The sequence below is a fragment of the Theropithecus gelada genome, chromosome 9 (genome assembly GCF_003255815.1).
Source record: "Theropithecus gelada isolate Dixy chromosome 9, Tgel_1.0, whole genome shotgun sequence".
In the NCBI taxonomy this organism is placed as follows: Eukaryota; Metazoa; Chordata; class Mammalia; order Primates; family Cercopithecidae; genus Theropithecus; species Theropithecus gelada.
The window spans coordinates 47,487,678-47,505,020 of record NC_037677.1 but is presented as its reverse complement, the minus strand read 5'-3'; the positions used below and the strand labels follow the sequence as shown (position 1 = coordinate 47,505,020).

General features: G+C 40.0%; 1 protein-coding gene and 1 pseudogene across 3 annotated transcripts in view; one reads left to right on the top strand and one right to left on the bottom strand.

The window, feature by feature from the left end:
- The window catches only part of BMPR1A (bone morphogenetic protein receptor type 1A), a 168,618-nt gene that overhangs the window by 77,235 nt on the left and 74,040 nt on the right, over positions 1-17,343 (top strand). For 2 of the 3 annotated variants that reach the window (XM_025397203.1, XM_025397205.1), the window contains exon 2: positions 5,647-5,761. The gene's annotated coding sequence lies outside the window, so the exon portion shown is untranslated. Of the gene's footprint in view, positions 1-5,646; positions 5,762-10,185; positions 10,294-17,343 lie in introns of all 3 variants that reach the window. The other variant, XM_025397204.1, reaches the window with a different exon arrangement.
- The window catches only part of LOC112631038, a 35,063-nt pseudogene that overhangs the window by 13,265 nt on the left and 4,455 nt on the right, over positions 1-17,343 (bottom strand).

Sequence of the window (17,343 nt, the reverse complement as noted above, 5' to 3'; positions counted from 1 at the left end):
AGTGACTACAGGTACATAAACAGATTTTGTGTTGGTGAATGATGGCTTTTATATTGATCTTGTTCTCTTGGTGTGCCACTGGAATAAACATTTAATAGAGTGTTTGGAAACATGTATCTAGTTCAAAAGAAGGATCTGGCCTGAGGTATGAATTTAGGGGAGTTTACATTGTGTAGGGAACAACTAAATTCATGAAAGTAAATGATGTATCTGTTCCTAAGTCACCCTATCTGCTGAGTTACTTGTGGCAAGTTGTTTAAACAGTAAAAGAATTTAATATGAAAAGATCCACGTTAAGATGATTCTAGGATTAATTCATTCAGGCATGACAGCATCACCAAGGACCTCAGGTTCTTTCTATCTTTTAATGCTGCCGCTGTTCTTGATCTGTTGGGTTGTCCTCATGGTCCAGTTCTTGTTTACACATTCAAACCCAGAATTGCATGCAAAAAGGCTGGGAGCATGTGTTTTTGCCTGGGTCTTTTTTCGTCAACCAAGAAAACCTTTCCTAAAAGCTCCCTAGCAAATTTACTTTCTTGTCTTCTTGGCCAGAATTGCATTAGGTATGTGTTACCAGACTACCCGCTGGCAAGGGGAATGGAAATTGTCACAGCTGGTTCAGACTGCAGCTTTCTAGCCCAAGTATCTTTTACTGTTATCTCTTCTGGAAGAATCCTTTTCCCCTTGCCTTTTGATTCTCTTCTGTAGTTGAGATAGGTTAGATTTTCCATGCAACCCAGTTTTATATCACTTAGTTGTTACTATTCAAATACTTCACAACAGCAAATACTTGCCAAAGTCCTGTACTCTGTCATTCACTGTGCTGGATTCTAGGATACAGAAATGAATAAGAAACTTGTAGTTTGACATAGATATAAGCTTAAATAGAAGAGTGCTATGATAGACTTGTACACTAAAGTTCTTTTGGACTATGAATTTAGTACAACTGTTTATATGTTTGCTTTTTATGAGTAAAGGCATCGCGAGTTTCAAAGTCAGACTTATATTCAACTTATAAATGAACTTTTGGAAATTTAGAACACAAGCCATTCATGAGTTGATGTTCCCTTTCTAGTTAGATGGTTACATGTTTATTATAGGAGTGCATGGTATACTAGCCTAAATTAACTGTTCATTTGAGTTATTTAAAGCTGAAACCACATTATATTTTTCTGGAGCATAATGTTTGCGTTTTCTAGTTAACATACCAAAGTAACAGTAATATCTTTAGTTTAAGAACCTGACTGAAATGTTTGTAAAATGTAGATTGTTTCGTAATTTGGCTTTTTGTTTTTAATGGTCATATGAATGCAGCTATCGTGTTTGCAGTATTTGTACAGTGCATGGGGTACTTTTTCTGGGTGCTGAGAAGGGAGGAGAAATGATAGGGAAGAGGGGATTTGGAGTAGCCAAAGGAAAAAATGTGCAATCAGTGTTGTTGATTCCACCGAATTCTAAGAATTCCATCACATCTTGATATCTGGTACAAGCTCAAAGTTAATCTTAAATTTTGGCTTAGGTCATGGCTGTACGTGCTGGCTACTTGGGAGGCTGAAGCAGGAGGATCCTTAGAGCCTGAAAGGTCCAGGCTGCTGTGAGCCATGATCGTGCCACTGCACTCCAGCCTGAGTGACAGAGTGAGACCCTGTCTTTAAAAACAAAACAAAACAAAACAAAAAAGTGTCCAGGCGTGGTGGCTCACGCCTGTAATCCCAGCACTTTGGGAGGCTGAGGCGAGCGGATCATGAGGTCAGGAGTTCAAGACCAGCCTGGCCAACATGGTGAAACCCCATCTCTACTAAAATACAAAAATTAGCTGGGCGTGGTGGCACACGCTTGTAATCCCAGCTACTGGGGAGGCTGAGGCAGAAGAATGGCCTGAACCCAGGAGTCAGAGGTTACAGTGAGCCGAGATTGTGCCACTGTACTCTAGTCTGGGTGACAAGCAAGACTCTGTATCAAAAAACAAAACAAAACAAAACAAAAAAGTGTTTTGGCCTAGATTGACTAAAAGAATATTTAAACTATTATTTTCTATAAAGCAAATCATATTAATAATAGAAATTAGAGGGTGACATTCTGAAACCTTATACATAACTGGTATGATATCCATAATCAGTGCTTGTCCTTGGATTCTGCATGGGTAGTGAGCTTTAAATAAAGTATCTTGTTAGTTTAAGATTGAACCATTTTAATAATTTTGAAAACCAAGATGGATATGTACATTTTGATGACAAGAAAAGATGTTTTGTAAGGGAAATGTGGGATTAAAATGAACTTTTTGTGTGTGTTTACAAATAATTATTAATGTTGAGGAAATTTTTGATGTTAGCTCTGAATTATGAATGTTAGAATATATTTAGAAACGTTTGATTTTCATTTTTTCCATGTCATTGAGAAGCTTGGATATGTTTTTTTAAAGAATTGCCTTCTTCTTAATGTGTTTTCTACGACTAATAGTCTTAGAAATTTCAGACACAAAATCTTTGAAAAAATGACTTGTACTTACTTAGCGTTTTGTTTTGACTAACACCCCTGGTGGTTGTTGAACCACAAGTTCATAGTGTTAAAAGCCTGTGGTAAATTACCCAGTAAGCTAAGTGATTAAAGTTGTTTGGAACATTTTGCCCATGTACGTCCTATTTTTATGTGTATACATATTTATAGATTTGCGCTCATAGGACTATAGCACTATATTGCAAAGGTCCTAACCTTTACTTTATTCACACAACTTCCATTGTGTGCAAAGTGACTTGCAGATCTGTACTGTGGAGCATATCGTTTGCTGTGTCTTTTGTTTACCTCTGAGTAATGAAGTCAAATCTTACTTGATTTTCCTTAGCTAATCTATGTTATGTTATGTTATGTTATGTTACGTCACGTTACGTTACGTTATAGTTCTAGGATACATGTGTGGGACTTAAATTCAGTCTTTAGGAAAGGTTTTCTAGGCCGGGCACAGTGGCTCATGCCTGTAATCTAAGCACTTTGGGAGGCTGAGACAGGTGGATCACTTGAGGTCAGGAGTTCGAAACCAGGCTGGCTGACATGACGAGACCCTGTCTCTACAAAAAATATAAAAATTAGCCGGGCGTGGTAGTGTTCGCCTGTAGCCCCAGCTACCTGGGGGACTGAGGTGGGAGGATTCCTTAAGCCCAGGAGTTTGACACCAGCCTGGACAACATGGCGAAACCCCATCTCTACAAAAAATATAAAAATTAGTTGGGCATGGTAGTGCGTACCTGTAGCCCCAGCTACTCGGGAGGCTGAGGTGGGAGGATTCTTTGAGCCCAGGTGGTGGAGGCTGCAGTGAGCTGTGATTGTGCCACCACACTCCAGCCTGGGCAACGGAGCCAGACTGTGTCTCAAAAAAGAAAAAGAAGAAAAGATTTTCTGAAGTTTATGTTGAGTGTTTGTACATGTGGGAAAACAGGGAAGAACAGATCATCTGGGGTTTTGGACTTTGAAGATGGGGTGTTTGAAAGCTCTTTTGGTTATGTTAGTCTCTATTTTTTAAACTTTAAATTTAGCCTGAAGCCTAAAACTTTTTAGCCAAGAAAACAATGTTTTAGTAAATAGTGCTGTAATAAACAATAGTTGGTAAGTTTACATGTTAATTTTATAATTTGATACATTGGAAATATCTGGTAGAATTAGAATCAGGCTATATATATATATATATATATATGAATATGTGTATGTATATATATGTTTTGTGTGTGTGTGTGTGTGTATATGTGGTCAGGCTGGTCTTGAACTCCTGACCTCAAGTGTTCCACTCACCTTGGCCTCCCAAAGTGCTGGGATTACAGGCATGAGCCACCGTACCCGGCCAGGCCATATATTTTTAAAACACACTTTGATGGACTGTTTTTACTTTTTGGGGATAAATTAATTTGAACTTTGTTTAATACGGTGATTGCCTCCTCTCTCTTCCATACCCTTTGGGAGGAATGGAGTAGTTGGCAAAGAATGGCTTTGGGGGAAAATCTCCCTATGCCATTTCTAAAATGGAAACAGTGCATTTCTTCTTTTTTTTTTTTTTTTTTGGAGACGGAGTTTTTCGCTCTTGTTGCCCAGGCTGGAGTGCAATGGCGCTGTCTCAGCTCACTGCAACCTCTGCCTCCCCGGTTCAAGTGATTCTTCTGCCTCAGCCTCCAGAGTAGCTGGGATTACAGGCATGTGCCACCACATGCGGCTAATTTTTGTATTTTTAGTAGAGACAGGGTTTCTCCACGTTGGTCAGGCAGGTCTCGAACTCCTGACCTCAGGTGATCTGCCCGTCTCAGCCTCCCAAAGTGCTGGGATTACAGGCATGAGCTGCTGTGCCTGGCCTGCATTTCTTTTCTTGATTAGTAAAAGGGAAATTAAAGATTATGAGCATTTCAGAAGAACACGAAACACCAACTCTTTATTTTTGCCTTCCCTCATTTCTCTGAGGGACAGCCTGAGAGTTTTATAGTCATATGAGGACTCTGAAAAATGTTAGAGACCTGGCTAAGTTGTGGGGAACTAGTGCATTGAGAAGACTGAAAGGCTCCTGAAAGCAGACAAAGCATTGCTAATTGCATTCAGGGTCAGGCTGTCTTTAGCCAGACCATGAAAGATACAGCAGCCTGTCTGCTGAGTGGAGACTCTTGTCTTTAAGAAAGACTGCTACCTGATATGCTAGACGGTTTCAGGTTGCCGTCGTTTACATGAATTTAGTCATTATTGCCAAGACTGCTAAACCTCAGTGTGACACAAGTGATACTTCTAAATGGACTTGAAGACAAGGTATTTGACCTTGCAATGGGGCATAGGCAATGTTCATACAGCTTTTAAAATACGAAACAGAATACTTTGCTATTTGAAGTTTCCGTTAAAAGATTGAATGAGATTATTTTTAAGATCGCTAAGTAAACAGCAGACACATCTTTAAAAATTTTTTTATCACTTGACCCAGGAGGCGGAGGTGGCAGTGAGCTAAGGTTGTGCCACTGCACTCCAGCAGGGGTGACAGAACGAGACCCTGTCTCAAAAAAAAAAAAAAAAAATTAAGTTTAATAGTTTCTATCTTTTAGATTTATGAATGCTTGCCCCTTAAAGGGTAAGGTGTTAATGGCAGTCCTAATATACAGTAGTTTAGACCTATTCCACGGACTTAGCTCAACCAGTGCAATAAATTCTTCACCCTCACAAGTCCTAATGTTCTAGGTAGAATTGTGGCTGAAATGAAAACTGGTTATGAGACTTTATAATAAAAAAGTAGAAAAAAGTGATATTAGCTAGATGGTCCAATATATTATTGTCTAAGTAGGAATCTGAATATTGTAGAAATGTACGTTTTGGTGCTGCTTCTAGCTGTTCCTGTTCTTTTTCTTTTCAAATTGAGATGAGATTTTTTTTTTTTCTGTAAAGCTTAAGCTAAGATAGGAATTTTATATGGAAGTACTGTTCCCACAGAACTAACTTTACAAATGTAAAGCTTGGGCAGAGGTTGAGGAACATGGTAAAGTGATAGATTTCTTAAAAACTAGAAATTTTCGTTGATTTTACTTTGAAAATGTATAGTTGTACATGTGAAACACTTCTAGTATTGCTTCTACATGTATTATTCTGACAGTGTTCCTTAAGCCTTAAATAAGTTCTTTTTTTTCTAAACAGACTTATGAAAATATGCATCAGTTTAATACTGTCTTGGAATTCATGAGATGGAAGCATAGGTCAAAGCTGTTTGGAGAAAATCGGAAGTACAGTTTTATCTAGCCACATCTTGGAGGTAAGGAAAAGAACATAATTAGAATAATACGAAATTTCTCATTTTTTAATAGTTGAAAATAATCCTTCTACATTGCCACTTTATTTGAGCGTTCTTCAGTTTCTTTGTAACACCACTTTATAGTAGCTTTTTTAGTTTCCTTAGTCATCTTCCTGATGAGTTCATAAATAATTCTAATATATTTTCCTCATAAATGTTGAACCTCTTCAGGAGTGAAAGGTATTTATTTCTTACTAATCACTTTCATAAATCTCCTTTTGGAAGATAAGCATTAAATGGTTTATATGTTTATTTTTTCACCCTAAGTTTGCAAGGCAGAGTTCAGAATGCAAGATTAGGCCAGATGCACCTGTAATCCCAGCACTTTGGGAGGCTGAGGCAGGTGGATCACTTAAGGCCAGGAGTTCGAGACCAGCCTGGCCAACATGGCAAAACCTCATCTCTACTAAAAATGCAGAAATTAGCTGGGCATGATGGCGTAAGCCTGTGATCCCAGCCACTTGGGAGGCTGAGGTGTGAGTTGCTTGAACCCAGGATGCAGAGGTTGCAGTGAGCTGAGATCGTGCCACTGTACTCCATTCTGGGCAACAGAGCAAGACTCTGTCTCAAAAAAAAAAAAAGAAAAGATTATATTGAAAAATGAATGTTTATGTTATTCTGAAGTTTTCATGCTTTTTAGAATTCAGGATTTTTTTTTTTTAAATTTTTTTTGGAGACAGGATCTTGCTTTTGTCACCCAGGCTGGACTGCAGTGGTGTGAGCATAGTTTCAACCCCCTGGACTCAAGCGATCCTCCTGCCTCAGTCTCCCACGTAGCTGGGACTACAGGCACACATCACCATGCCCAGCTAATTTATTTTTTTATAGAAACAGGGTCTTATTATCCCTCTGTGTTGCTCAGGCTGGTCTTGAACACCTGGACTCAAGTGACCCTCCCTCCTTAGCCTCCCAAAGTGCTGCGATTACAGGCATAAGCTACCACGCCCAGCCCAGGATAATATTTTTAGCATGTTAGAATAATAGATCTTTAGAAATAGAATTTAAAGAGGTAGGAGCTGCCAGAAATAGGAGGAAAGAAGCCATCCTAAGACAGTATGTACAGGGAAATCAGGCTTACTGTTTTAAAATCCATTTGGAGACTAATGATCAGGTAAAAGGTTTGAATTCATTAGGGATCTACATTTTAAGAAATAGATAGGATGTATAGTTTTGTGAAGCAGTCTACGCTTACACTTTTGGAGGTGGCAGGCTTTGCTTGCTGCTTCTGTTAATACTTGCAGCATTCACTTGCCCTTCTCCTGCCCGTGCCAAACCACTGGATTAGCTCTTCTGAAAAATACTGTGACTCAAATTCTTTTATGAGGTTTCATATTGTTTGATTGGTAGAGCTGTGGTCATTTTTTTCTTTCTCAGTTCTTTTGGTTTCCATGACTGTATGCTCTTCTGATTCTACTTATTTAATTACTCCTTCACCTTTTTTCCTTTCCCTCCTACTTTTAAATAATAATGACCTTCCCCAAGGTTTTATCTTTGAAAATCTTCTACTTTTTTTCTTATGTCTTTCCTAGTCTCATGATTTCCACAGTTGTCTCTAAAATGATCTCTCTCAACTTCCTATCTCAGTTGTGGCATTTTCTCTAAGCTTCAAGCCCATATTTTCAGCTGTTTACAGAGGGCTCAGCTTAGTGCCTCAGACTTCCTATTATCTAGCACATCATTCATCATGAGCTCTGCACCCGCTATTTCTCCTTCTGTTAACGGACCTCTTTGTCACCCAGGCTCAGAGTCTTAGTGCTGTATCGGATTCCTCATCATTTGCTTCCTACCCTTAGGCACAAGTGAAGTCCTATCAGTTTTACTTCTCTAACGTATCACAAATATTTGAATCCTCTCTTTCCGAGTCCCCCTTCACCATCCAAGTTTAGGTCCTTACATTACATTTCACTGAAAATATTGCAAGGATCTCCCAACTTATACTTCTTCTCACTCATACTTCACTTTACATGTTGCTGCCAGCTTAAATTATCTTAAGAGATAATTTTGCTTGTATTGTTGGTGACAGTTTGCCTGTCTGCCAGAGTAAGGACAAATTCCTCTAATTTTAAAGATAGCATAGCTTTGCCTTCATCTGTCCATTTCTTTCACCCTTTAAGCATTTATTAAACACCTACTGTATGCCAGGCATTGTGTTAGGTCAGAATGCAAAACATTAAATAAAAACAGGTTCCTGGCTATACTCAAAAAATAGTCTGTCTAGAGATGGATGAGCATGAAAACAGTTATTTAAGTGCAATCTGAGAAGTGCTATATTATGATTGAAATGATTTATTTGATTATTCCACACTGTATACATAGATTATAATTATAACATCATGGTACACCCATAATTGCATACAGCTATAATTTTTCAAAAAAATTTAAAAATATGAGTGACCATGTCAAAAAAAAAAAGTGTATTGGCATCACCTAGAAATACTACACCAGTGTTGTGAGAGGAGAGAATTGTCAGGCAGGCTTCAGAGAAGAGATAATATTTGAGCAGAGTCTTCGTGGACGAATAGAAGATTGCCGAATGGAAATTGGAAAGTGTAATACTGTAAAATACATATTTGGTTTTTGATGCCATTTCCTGGCATTCAAGTCTTAAAATCCTTGAAACCTCTGAAGTGATGTCTTTTTGTATGCTAATGAGTTAACTAGTAGATGGCAGCCCGCTGGTTAGCTTTAGGTTGGGGGCTGGTCAGCAGAAACACTAAGGCAGGATTAGAATCAGAACTTTCAGTTCCCACCCTCCCAACCTCCAACATTTAGGGAGGGGAGAAGGGCAGAGGGTTAAGTTGATCACCAGTGACCCGTGGTTTAGTTAGTCATGCCTACAGAATGAACGTTCCATAAAAATCCAAAAGAACTGGGTTCAGAGAGCTTCTGGATAGCTGAACATGTGCAGGTTCTGGTGCCCTGTACATCTCTTTATCTATTCTTTGTAACATCCTCTATAATAAACCTGTAAACATAAATGTTTCCTTGAAGTCTGTCAGCCGCTCTAGCAAACTAATAGAACCTGAGAAAAAGGGGTTGTGGATACCTGGATTTATGGCTGGTTGGTCAGAAGCACAGGTAAAATAACCTGGGCTTGCCATTGGCATTGGAAGTGGGGACCACCTTGAGGATTGATCCCTCAACCTGTGGGATCTGGTGCTGTCTCCTGGTGGATAGTGTCGGAATTGAATTGAAGGTTCCAGCTGGTGTCTGATGCAGAATTGTCTGCTTGCTTGTTGGTGGGGAGAAACCCTCACACATTTGGTAAGAAAAATCTTCCCTGTTGATTGTTTTGGTGAGAGGGCAGAGGAAAAATAGTTTGAGTGTTTTCCATACTCACAGAAGGCAAGGGAATTAATTTCATGCACAGAACCCAGAGCGGGGTGGAGGCAGAGCTTGAAAGTGTGTGGAATGTACAGAAGATAGAATAATTTTTGTATGGCTTGAATTTAGAATAGGAGAGAGAGTTTGAAGGACAAGGCTGGAAAGGACCTTATGAAGAATTTTGAATGCCATGGCAAGGAGTCTAGACTTTTATTTTGTGAAAAATGGGCAGTCATTGAAAAATTTTAGCATTTAAAGATATTTTGGATCATAAGTTTTTGTTAAAAATTAATATGATGGTTGTATTAGTCAGTTTTCATGCTGCTAACAAAGACATACCCAAGACTGGGTAATTTATAAAGTAAAGAGGTTTAATGGACTCACAGTTCCACGTGGCTAGAGAGGCCTCACAATCATGGCAGAAGGTGAAAGGCACGTCTTACATGGCAGCAGGCAGAGAGAATGAGAGCCAAGGGAAAGGGGAAACCTCTTACAAAATCATCAGATCTTGTGAGACGTATTCACTACCAAGAGAAGAGTATAGGGGAAACCACCCCCATGATTCAGTTATTTCCCACTGGGTCCCTCCCACAACATGTGGGAATAATGGGAGCTACAATTCAAGATGAGATTTGGGTGGGGACACAGTCAAACCATATCATTGGTGATATGTAGGGTAGTTTGGAAAAAGGAAAAACCAAAACTGGAAAGACAAGTTAGGATATTCTTAACTGTTTCAAGCAAGAAATAATGAAGCTGTCAACTTAAGATGGGGGTCAACTTACCCGTTTAAGCATTGGTTGTTTAGAAAATGTTTAATTTTCTTCTCTTCCCCTATGTACTGTACTCTTCAGCTAGTGATTTGAAATTGTCCTGCATTTTCTCTTCTCTTGGCATATTTTTGGCCCTTCTACTCTCTTGTGGATTGCCTATGAACCTTAAAAACCACATCTCAAATGCCAATTCATCCCTAAAGTTCTTTCTAATCTGTATTGCTTTGACTCTAAATATATGTCTTTTCTTAGTCTAAAGCCCCCAAAGCACTTATTTTTATTCTACAGGATATTACTTTTTTGGTACCTATTAAACTATGTGGCAGCAAGTCACAAAGGAGGAATCAGAAAGTAACCTGCGCCCTACCCTTGGTGGTATATAGTCCAGTTAGCGACGTACGTATATAAGTAATATAAGTAATGATAACCAACATTGCCACGCAAAAGTGAGGAATGCCACAGGAGTAAATTGTTGCTTCTAGTCAGGGTCCTGTAACTGAGAAGCACCGGTAGAACATAGGAGGTTATGTGAGCTGAGCTTTGAAAGATGAGTTAAATTTAGGTGGGTAAAGGATATTTCTGGAAAAGTGGATGGATAGAAAGTGAATGTTTTTGTAGGAATGTGGTGAAGGTCTTAGAAAGGGTAGAAAGTATGATGTGAAGAAAGCTCTTTTAGGGAAATTACTGTGGCAGTGATATATAAACTATACATCATTAGAGAAATGAAGTGAGGAGGTAGGGAGCTGAGTGAGGAGATTATGGCAATAGTTAGGCTTGAGTTGATCAGAATTCAGTCAGGGTGGTGATTGTGGAACTAGAAAAGAAAGACTCAATGGTAAAGGTATTGTGGCAGAAGAAGGGACACTGATGTGTGACTAGATGTTGGAAAGAGATGATGCTACCCAAATTTTGAGCCTGGATGGTGGGGATAATGTTGGCCTCATTAATAGCTAACGTAAGTTGGATCCTACTTTTCTAAATGTAGAGAAATGTTAAAATTTATGTTTTACTGTACTGTTGGTCTCTTAATTTGCTTATATGCAACAAGTTTTTTTTCGCATTCCTTTTCCAGCTTAACATATTCAAAGGGAGATTTTATGAAAAAAGCAAAGTATTACCTCTTTTACAAAAGCAGTTTTTAAGGAAATAAACAGTATTCTGTTCATAGTTCTATCTCTTTTGCTATCATGTTAAATGCTATGTAAGATTCAGTAAAATTTAAAATTGTTTAAAGTATTTCTACAGGTATAATTCTGATACCATTACCAAAGGATGGTATCTCGTTTTAATAGAAGTACTGCTTGAGGAATGGGGACCTGTGAAAAATCCATTAAGTAGAATTCGATGGTTCCATATTAACAGATAAGCATTATTATGGTACTGTCCATTAGAGAAATATTGTGTAATAAGGCAGTAAGTTACTTAATTATAGAAAACTGGCTTTTAAAATGCATTTATTAAAATTTTTACCAACTCTTAATTGATGACTGATTTAGAACCTAGCCATATTTAGAAACAGTCTCTCTCTATTGAAAATAGTCACTAATTGTTTTATAATTATACATGTGTAAAACTGGAAGCCATTACATTATTGAGGAAGGAAGGCATTTGTGTTTTGTTTTTTTGTTTTGTTTTTTAAGTCAGGCTTTGTGTTGAACTATTATCTTTTTTTTTTTTTTTTTTTTTGATACGGAGTTTCGCTCTTGTTGCCCAGGCTGGAGTGCAATGGCACGATCTTGGCTCACTGCAACTGCTGTCTCCCGGGTTCAAGTGATTCTTCTGCCTCAGCCTCCCGAGTAGCTGGGATTACAGGCACCCGCCACCACGCTCAACCAATTTTGTATTTTTACTAGAGACGGGGTTTCGCCATATTAGCCAGGCTGGTCTTGAACACCTGACCTCAGGTGATCTGCCCACCTTGGCCTCACAAAGTGAGCCACCGCGCCCGACGCAGCGTACTCTGTTTAAAAGCACAGCAGTGTAGCCAGAGGACTTCAGTTTGAATCTTGACTTTACCACTTAGTTTGTGTTCCCTTGAAAGAAGAGCCTGAGAAAAAGACTTACCGGCTGATAGGTTATTTGGGAGATGAACCAAAAAGCAGAGGTGAGAGAACGGGAAAAGTGAGACAGAGAAGGGAGTGAAGTTTCATTAAGTGGGTGATCCAGTTCCCACTGTGGGCAACTGGGCTTCAGCCCTGTGGGTGTCTTCTGAATGTTCCTCACTGTTGTCCCACCAAAGGATAGGGAGCCTGAGACATGCATGTACCAACTTTCACCTGTTGTTATTTGAAGGTTGCCCCGTGAGCTTTAACTTGGGCAGGTCTGTGCTTGCACCTCCATGCTGTTGAGCAGTCTCCCTTAGGTTTGCAAAGTCTCCAAGGAACAAAACAGCAGTGCCTCCACTCCCACTTGAGTCAGACGCTGTGCGTGTCACATAGAACTGCCCACCAGAGCCACAGTGTGGAGAGGGGTGAGCTGCAGAGCACCATGAGGGTCTGCTGTGGTCTGCCCCTTTTACCAGTGAGATTCCCTCATGCCCCATTAGATCTGCTCTGTCACTGACCCTGCAGAGTGGTGACTGATTATAATCACTAAAAGAAATATCTAAAACAAGAGGATTAAAATCTCCACCACTGCAGTTGGTCCTGAGCTCTTATTTCCATCCTTGACATTCACATGAGAATGCTCTAAGAGCCCTCAGTTGTGCTGGCAGTAGGGTGTTCTCTGGGCAGGGAAGGCAAGCCCGCATCTGGAGTGTTGGTTCTGCACCCTCCTTGTTAGTTGGCATTGGGCAGTGGCAGTAGTTAGGTCACCTGTCATAAGAAAGAGCCCATGCTGTTGGGCCTATGTAGAGCCTTCCTCTCTGTCACTCCACAGGCTCCATTGACGGGCCTGGTACTCCTGCCTTGGGAAAAAGCTGGCTGACAGCACTGACGAGCCATCCTGTCTGTCCTTGGGGTGTAGTTGAATGCCTCTTCTGTGGGAGGTGCCTTGTGTTGAGCATTCATATAAGATAAAGATTGGCACTCTGTATTCCCTTCCTTCGGGCTGTCGGCGTGCCTCTTCTCCAGGCTTCTGGTCTCTTATTTCCTTTTTGGCCCCTTTTAATACAAAAATCAGCCGGGCGTGGTAGTGCACACCTGTAATCCCAGCTACTCGGGAGGCTGAGGTAGGAGAATGTCACGAACCCGGGAGGTGGAGGTTGCAGTGAGCCGAGATTGCGCCACTGCACTTCAGCCTGGGTGACAAAGCAAAAAAAAATTAGCTACACATCCACTTGCTTCTGTAGAGAAACCTAGAACTCCTGGTCTCAGAAATGTCATCCAGGCCTCGCTTTCAGGCTTTTGGGTTATTCTGCAACTCCAGAAAAAGAGGCTGTTTAGTCCCACTCTCTTCCATTCAGACTTCCTTCTCTTAAGTTTAATTTTTTCTTAATTTAAGTTTAGTGAATTTACTTCTGGTTTACTTATTTGATTCTTCTCCAGTTTGGGTGCTTTAATTTTATTTATTTATTTATTTAGAGGTGGAGTCTCACTCTGTCTCTCTGCTGATTTTTGTATTTTTAGTAGAGATGGGGTTTCACAATGTTGTCCAGGCTGGTCTCGAACTCCGGACCTCAAGTGATCTGCCTGCCTTGGCCTCCAAAGTGCTGGGATTATAGACATGAGCCGCTGCGCCTGGCCCATTTTGGGTGCTCTTAGATGCAGACGGTGGTTTGTGAATTTGCAGCTCCATATGATATAGTGGGGATAGCATGCCACAAGGTTTTCAGTAGCATCTCCTCATACTCTGTTACTACATTTCAATTCCTAACTTTATCTTCCAGCCTAATAATTTCTCTCTTGCACTACTGTCTGATAGTTTCAACTGTGAAAGGTAATTTCCAGTCTCGGTGTCACAGATAACTCCAGTTTAACCTCTGATTATATCTTATGTATTCTTCCTTCCTTCCTTTTCTTTCTCCTTTCCCTGCTCTGTCTTTTATAGGGCAGGGGATAGAGAACATCTCATTGCCCCTTTTGTTTTTCTTTTTCCTCATTGCCTCTTTTTAAAATGATTATTTTATTTTTATAAGATTATATATTGGCCAAGCACGGCAGCTCATGCCTGTGATGCCAACACTCTGGGAGGCTAAGGTGGGAGAATTGCTTGAGGCCAGGAGTTCGAGACCCCATCTCTATTTAAAAATAGTCACATACACACATGTGTATATGTATGTGTGTATAAAGATTATGTAAGCAGCCTATTAATAAGTTCCTGTATAAAATTTTAAACGCTATGCACCAAAGTCTTTCAGTCCCTCTTCCCCACCCTTCACCCCATTGCCCTCCTCACCACCCTCCTTCGCCTCGATCCCACTGCCATCTTGGGGCCCTCTGTTTCTTAGGTTATTGGTCTGTGTATTACATTCCCTGTTGAGTTAATTTTGGTATTAATATCTTTCTAGAAAGTCATACCTTTTTTTTTTTTTTTGAGATAGAGTCTCCATCTGTTGCCCACGTTGGAGTACAGTGGTGCCATCTTGGCTCACTGCAACCTCTACCTCCTGGGTTCAAGCAATTCTGCCTCAGCCTCCCGAGTAGCTGGGACTACAGGTGCCTGCCACCACGCCTGGCTAAAGTTTTGTGGTTATAGTAGAGACGGGGTTTCATCATGTTGGTCAGGCTGGTCTCAAACTCCCGACCTCAATGATCCACCTGCCTTGACCTCCCAAAGTGCTGGGATTACAGGTGTGAGCCACCACGCCCAGTCCATACATTCTTAATTTTCAGATTTATTCTTATAAAATTATGCCTAATGAGAATATCCGTCTCATAAAGTTAGTGTGAAGATTAAAGAATTTAACATATGAAGTATGTAGAACAGTGCCTGGCCTATAGAGCTCTAAGTGTTAACTATTATTTAATACTATTATACTTGAATATTTATAATTATTTTTGGTAGGCCTCCTTGTACTTCATATTATTTGTTTCTTCTTTATTTTTGTGCTTAGACTTCCTAGGGATATTGACCTTTCTAGATATATTTCGTGGGTCTTTTCAAAGAGGCAGCATTTTAGTTTTATAAATTAACTCCACTTTTTTGTTATATATTTAATAATTTTTGCTTTTAACATACTACCTTTTCTTCCTGCCTTTGGTACCCATTCTAGTCTTCCATCTCGGTTACACATAATATTCTTCTATTTTTAAACCTTTTTTTGTTGTTTCTGAGGGTTTAGGAACAGTAGGAACACATTTGTTTATTTTCTCAGCCTTAGTTACAGCTGCTTGTATGTTTTCAAAAGCTTCTTGCACCTCTGTCTCCTGATGGTCTGTAATCTTTCCAGCAACCCAGGATTTAAATTTGGGAACCACCTGTGACAACTGCATCTCTACTTTCTATCAGATCTAGAAGTTGCTAAATTCTGTCAGCTCCACCTCTATAATAGTTTTCTTCCACTTCTCTGTTCTCATTGCCTCTTGGTTGGGATGGTTACTTCTCGTGTGAACTACTGTAATTACCCTTTGGCTTATCTACCTCACCCTGTCCCTTTCATCCCATGTAATGCTTCAAGAGTGATTTTTCTAAACCATGGTGCACTCACTTCTTTGCTCTGAAACCTCCAGCGATTTCTCCTTGTCTGTTGAGTTAAGTTCAGGCTACTTTACACTAGCATTTGAAAATCTTATGAATTAATTCCTGCCTACACTTAATCATTCTTTATTCCTTTGTTCTTTAGGAAAAAATCGTAATTGGTAAGATAAACCAAATATAAAACTATATAGTGATGCTGTTTTTCAGTCTTACTGATCTCACTCTATTCCTTATCTTTACCATGCTTTTCTGACTTTGTGCTTTTGCCTCTGGATTTCCCAGTCTGGAATGCCTCTCTCACATCCTAGTATGTTGAAATCTTTCCATTATTCAAGTGTGAGCTTAGATGCCAACACTTTGATGAAGGCTTATCTGATCCCATTGCCTGGAATTAATCTTCTTTTCCCATGTCTTTGGATTTGAACTGTGGCTTCTGTGCTCTGTTACTAGTCATACCATTTTTGATAGTCTACCAGTAACTTCTGTGCCTTAGATCCACATTTACACTGGCTTGTCAGGATTGGTCAGTGAATCAGATAGGTAGTAAGTATAAGCTTCTAGAACTGCACTATCCAATATGGTTGTCATTAGCCACATGTATTTTGGCTACCAAGTAGCCACATATGGTTAGTGTCCACTTTATTGAATAACATAGAGACTTTCATGATTGCAGAGAGTTATTTTGAGCAGCATCTAGAACAATGCCTGGCAAATAATAGACACCAGGGAATGTTGCTCCTATGTATCACATCCTCATAGTAAGTAATATTAGTTTATATCAGTAAATATTAGTTTAACTTTCCTTTCCTCATCTGAATTTTATTAGTTTACCTGTGCCATTTAAAAAGTAATAGTTTATCTTTATGGCAGCTAATGCAGTGCATGAACAATAAATATATGTTGGGTGAGTAAGTAAATACTACGAAGCACCCAGAAAGCATCTTGCTCTCTTTTGGGGTGGGGAGAGTAGGGGAGAGGAAGTTAAAAAAAATCATTACTCAGGCTGGGTGCAGTGGCTCATGCCTGTAATCCCAGCACTTTGGGAGGCCGAGGCGGGTGGATCACTTGAGGTCAGGAGTTTGAGACCAGCCTGGCTAACATGGTGAAACCCTGTCTCTACTAAAAATACAAAAATTAGCCAGGCATAGTAGTGCACGCCAGTAATTCCAGCTCCTTGGGAGGCTGAGGCAGGAGAATGGCTTGAACCTGGGAAGCGGAGATTGCAGTGAGCTCCGCACCCAGTGCTCAGCGCCACTGCACTCCAGCCTGGGTGACAGAGCAAGACTCCATTTCAGAAAAAAAAAAGTTAATTACTCAATTAGTGAATATTTCCAGGAAGCTTAAATTAAACAGGGTAGACTAAGCAGCTAAATAAAGGTGGTCTTATCTAGTGCTTTTCAAATTTAGTGTACGTGCATGTCACCTGGGGGTCTTGTTAAAAGATTCTGATTCAGCACAGTCTGGGATTCTGCATTTCTAGCCAGCTTGCAAGCTAGCCAGCTCCGCCCAGTGAGGGTGTAATTCATTAGGTTGTCTACTTATACCCATTTTAACATTTCCTAGTCTTTAGAACTAGTCCTTTAATTTAGCTCACAGTTTTGTTTTTGTTGTTGTTGTTGTTTTGAGACAGGGTCTTGCTCTGTTGCCCAGGCTGGAGTGCAGTGGCAGATCATGGCTCACCACAGCCTTGAACTCCTGAGCTCAAGTGATCCTCCTACCTCAGCCTGCCAAAGTGCTGAGATGGATTGCAGGCATGAGCCACCACACCTGGCCCAAAGTTCTCCTTTTTGAGGTCATAATTTTTAAAGACAGCCCTTATATGTTCAGGAAAAGTTTTTGCATAAAAACTTCTTTTTCATGTTTTTTGCA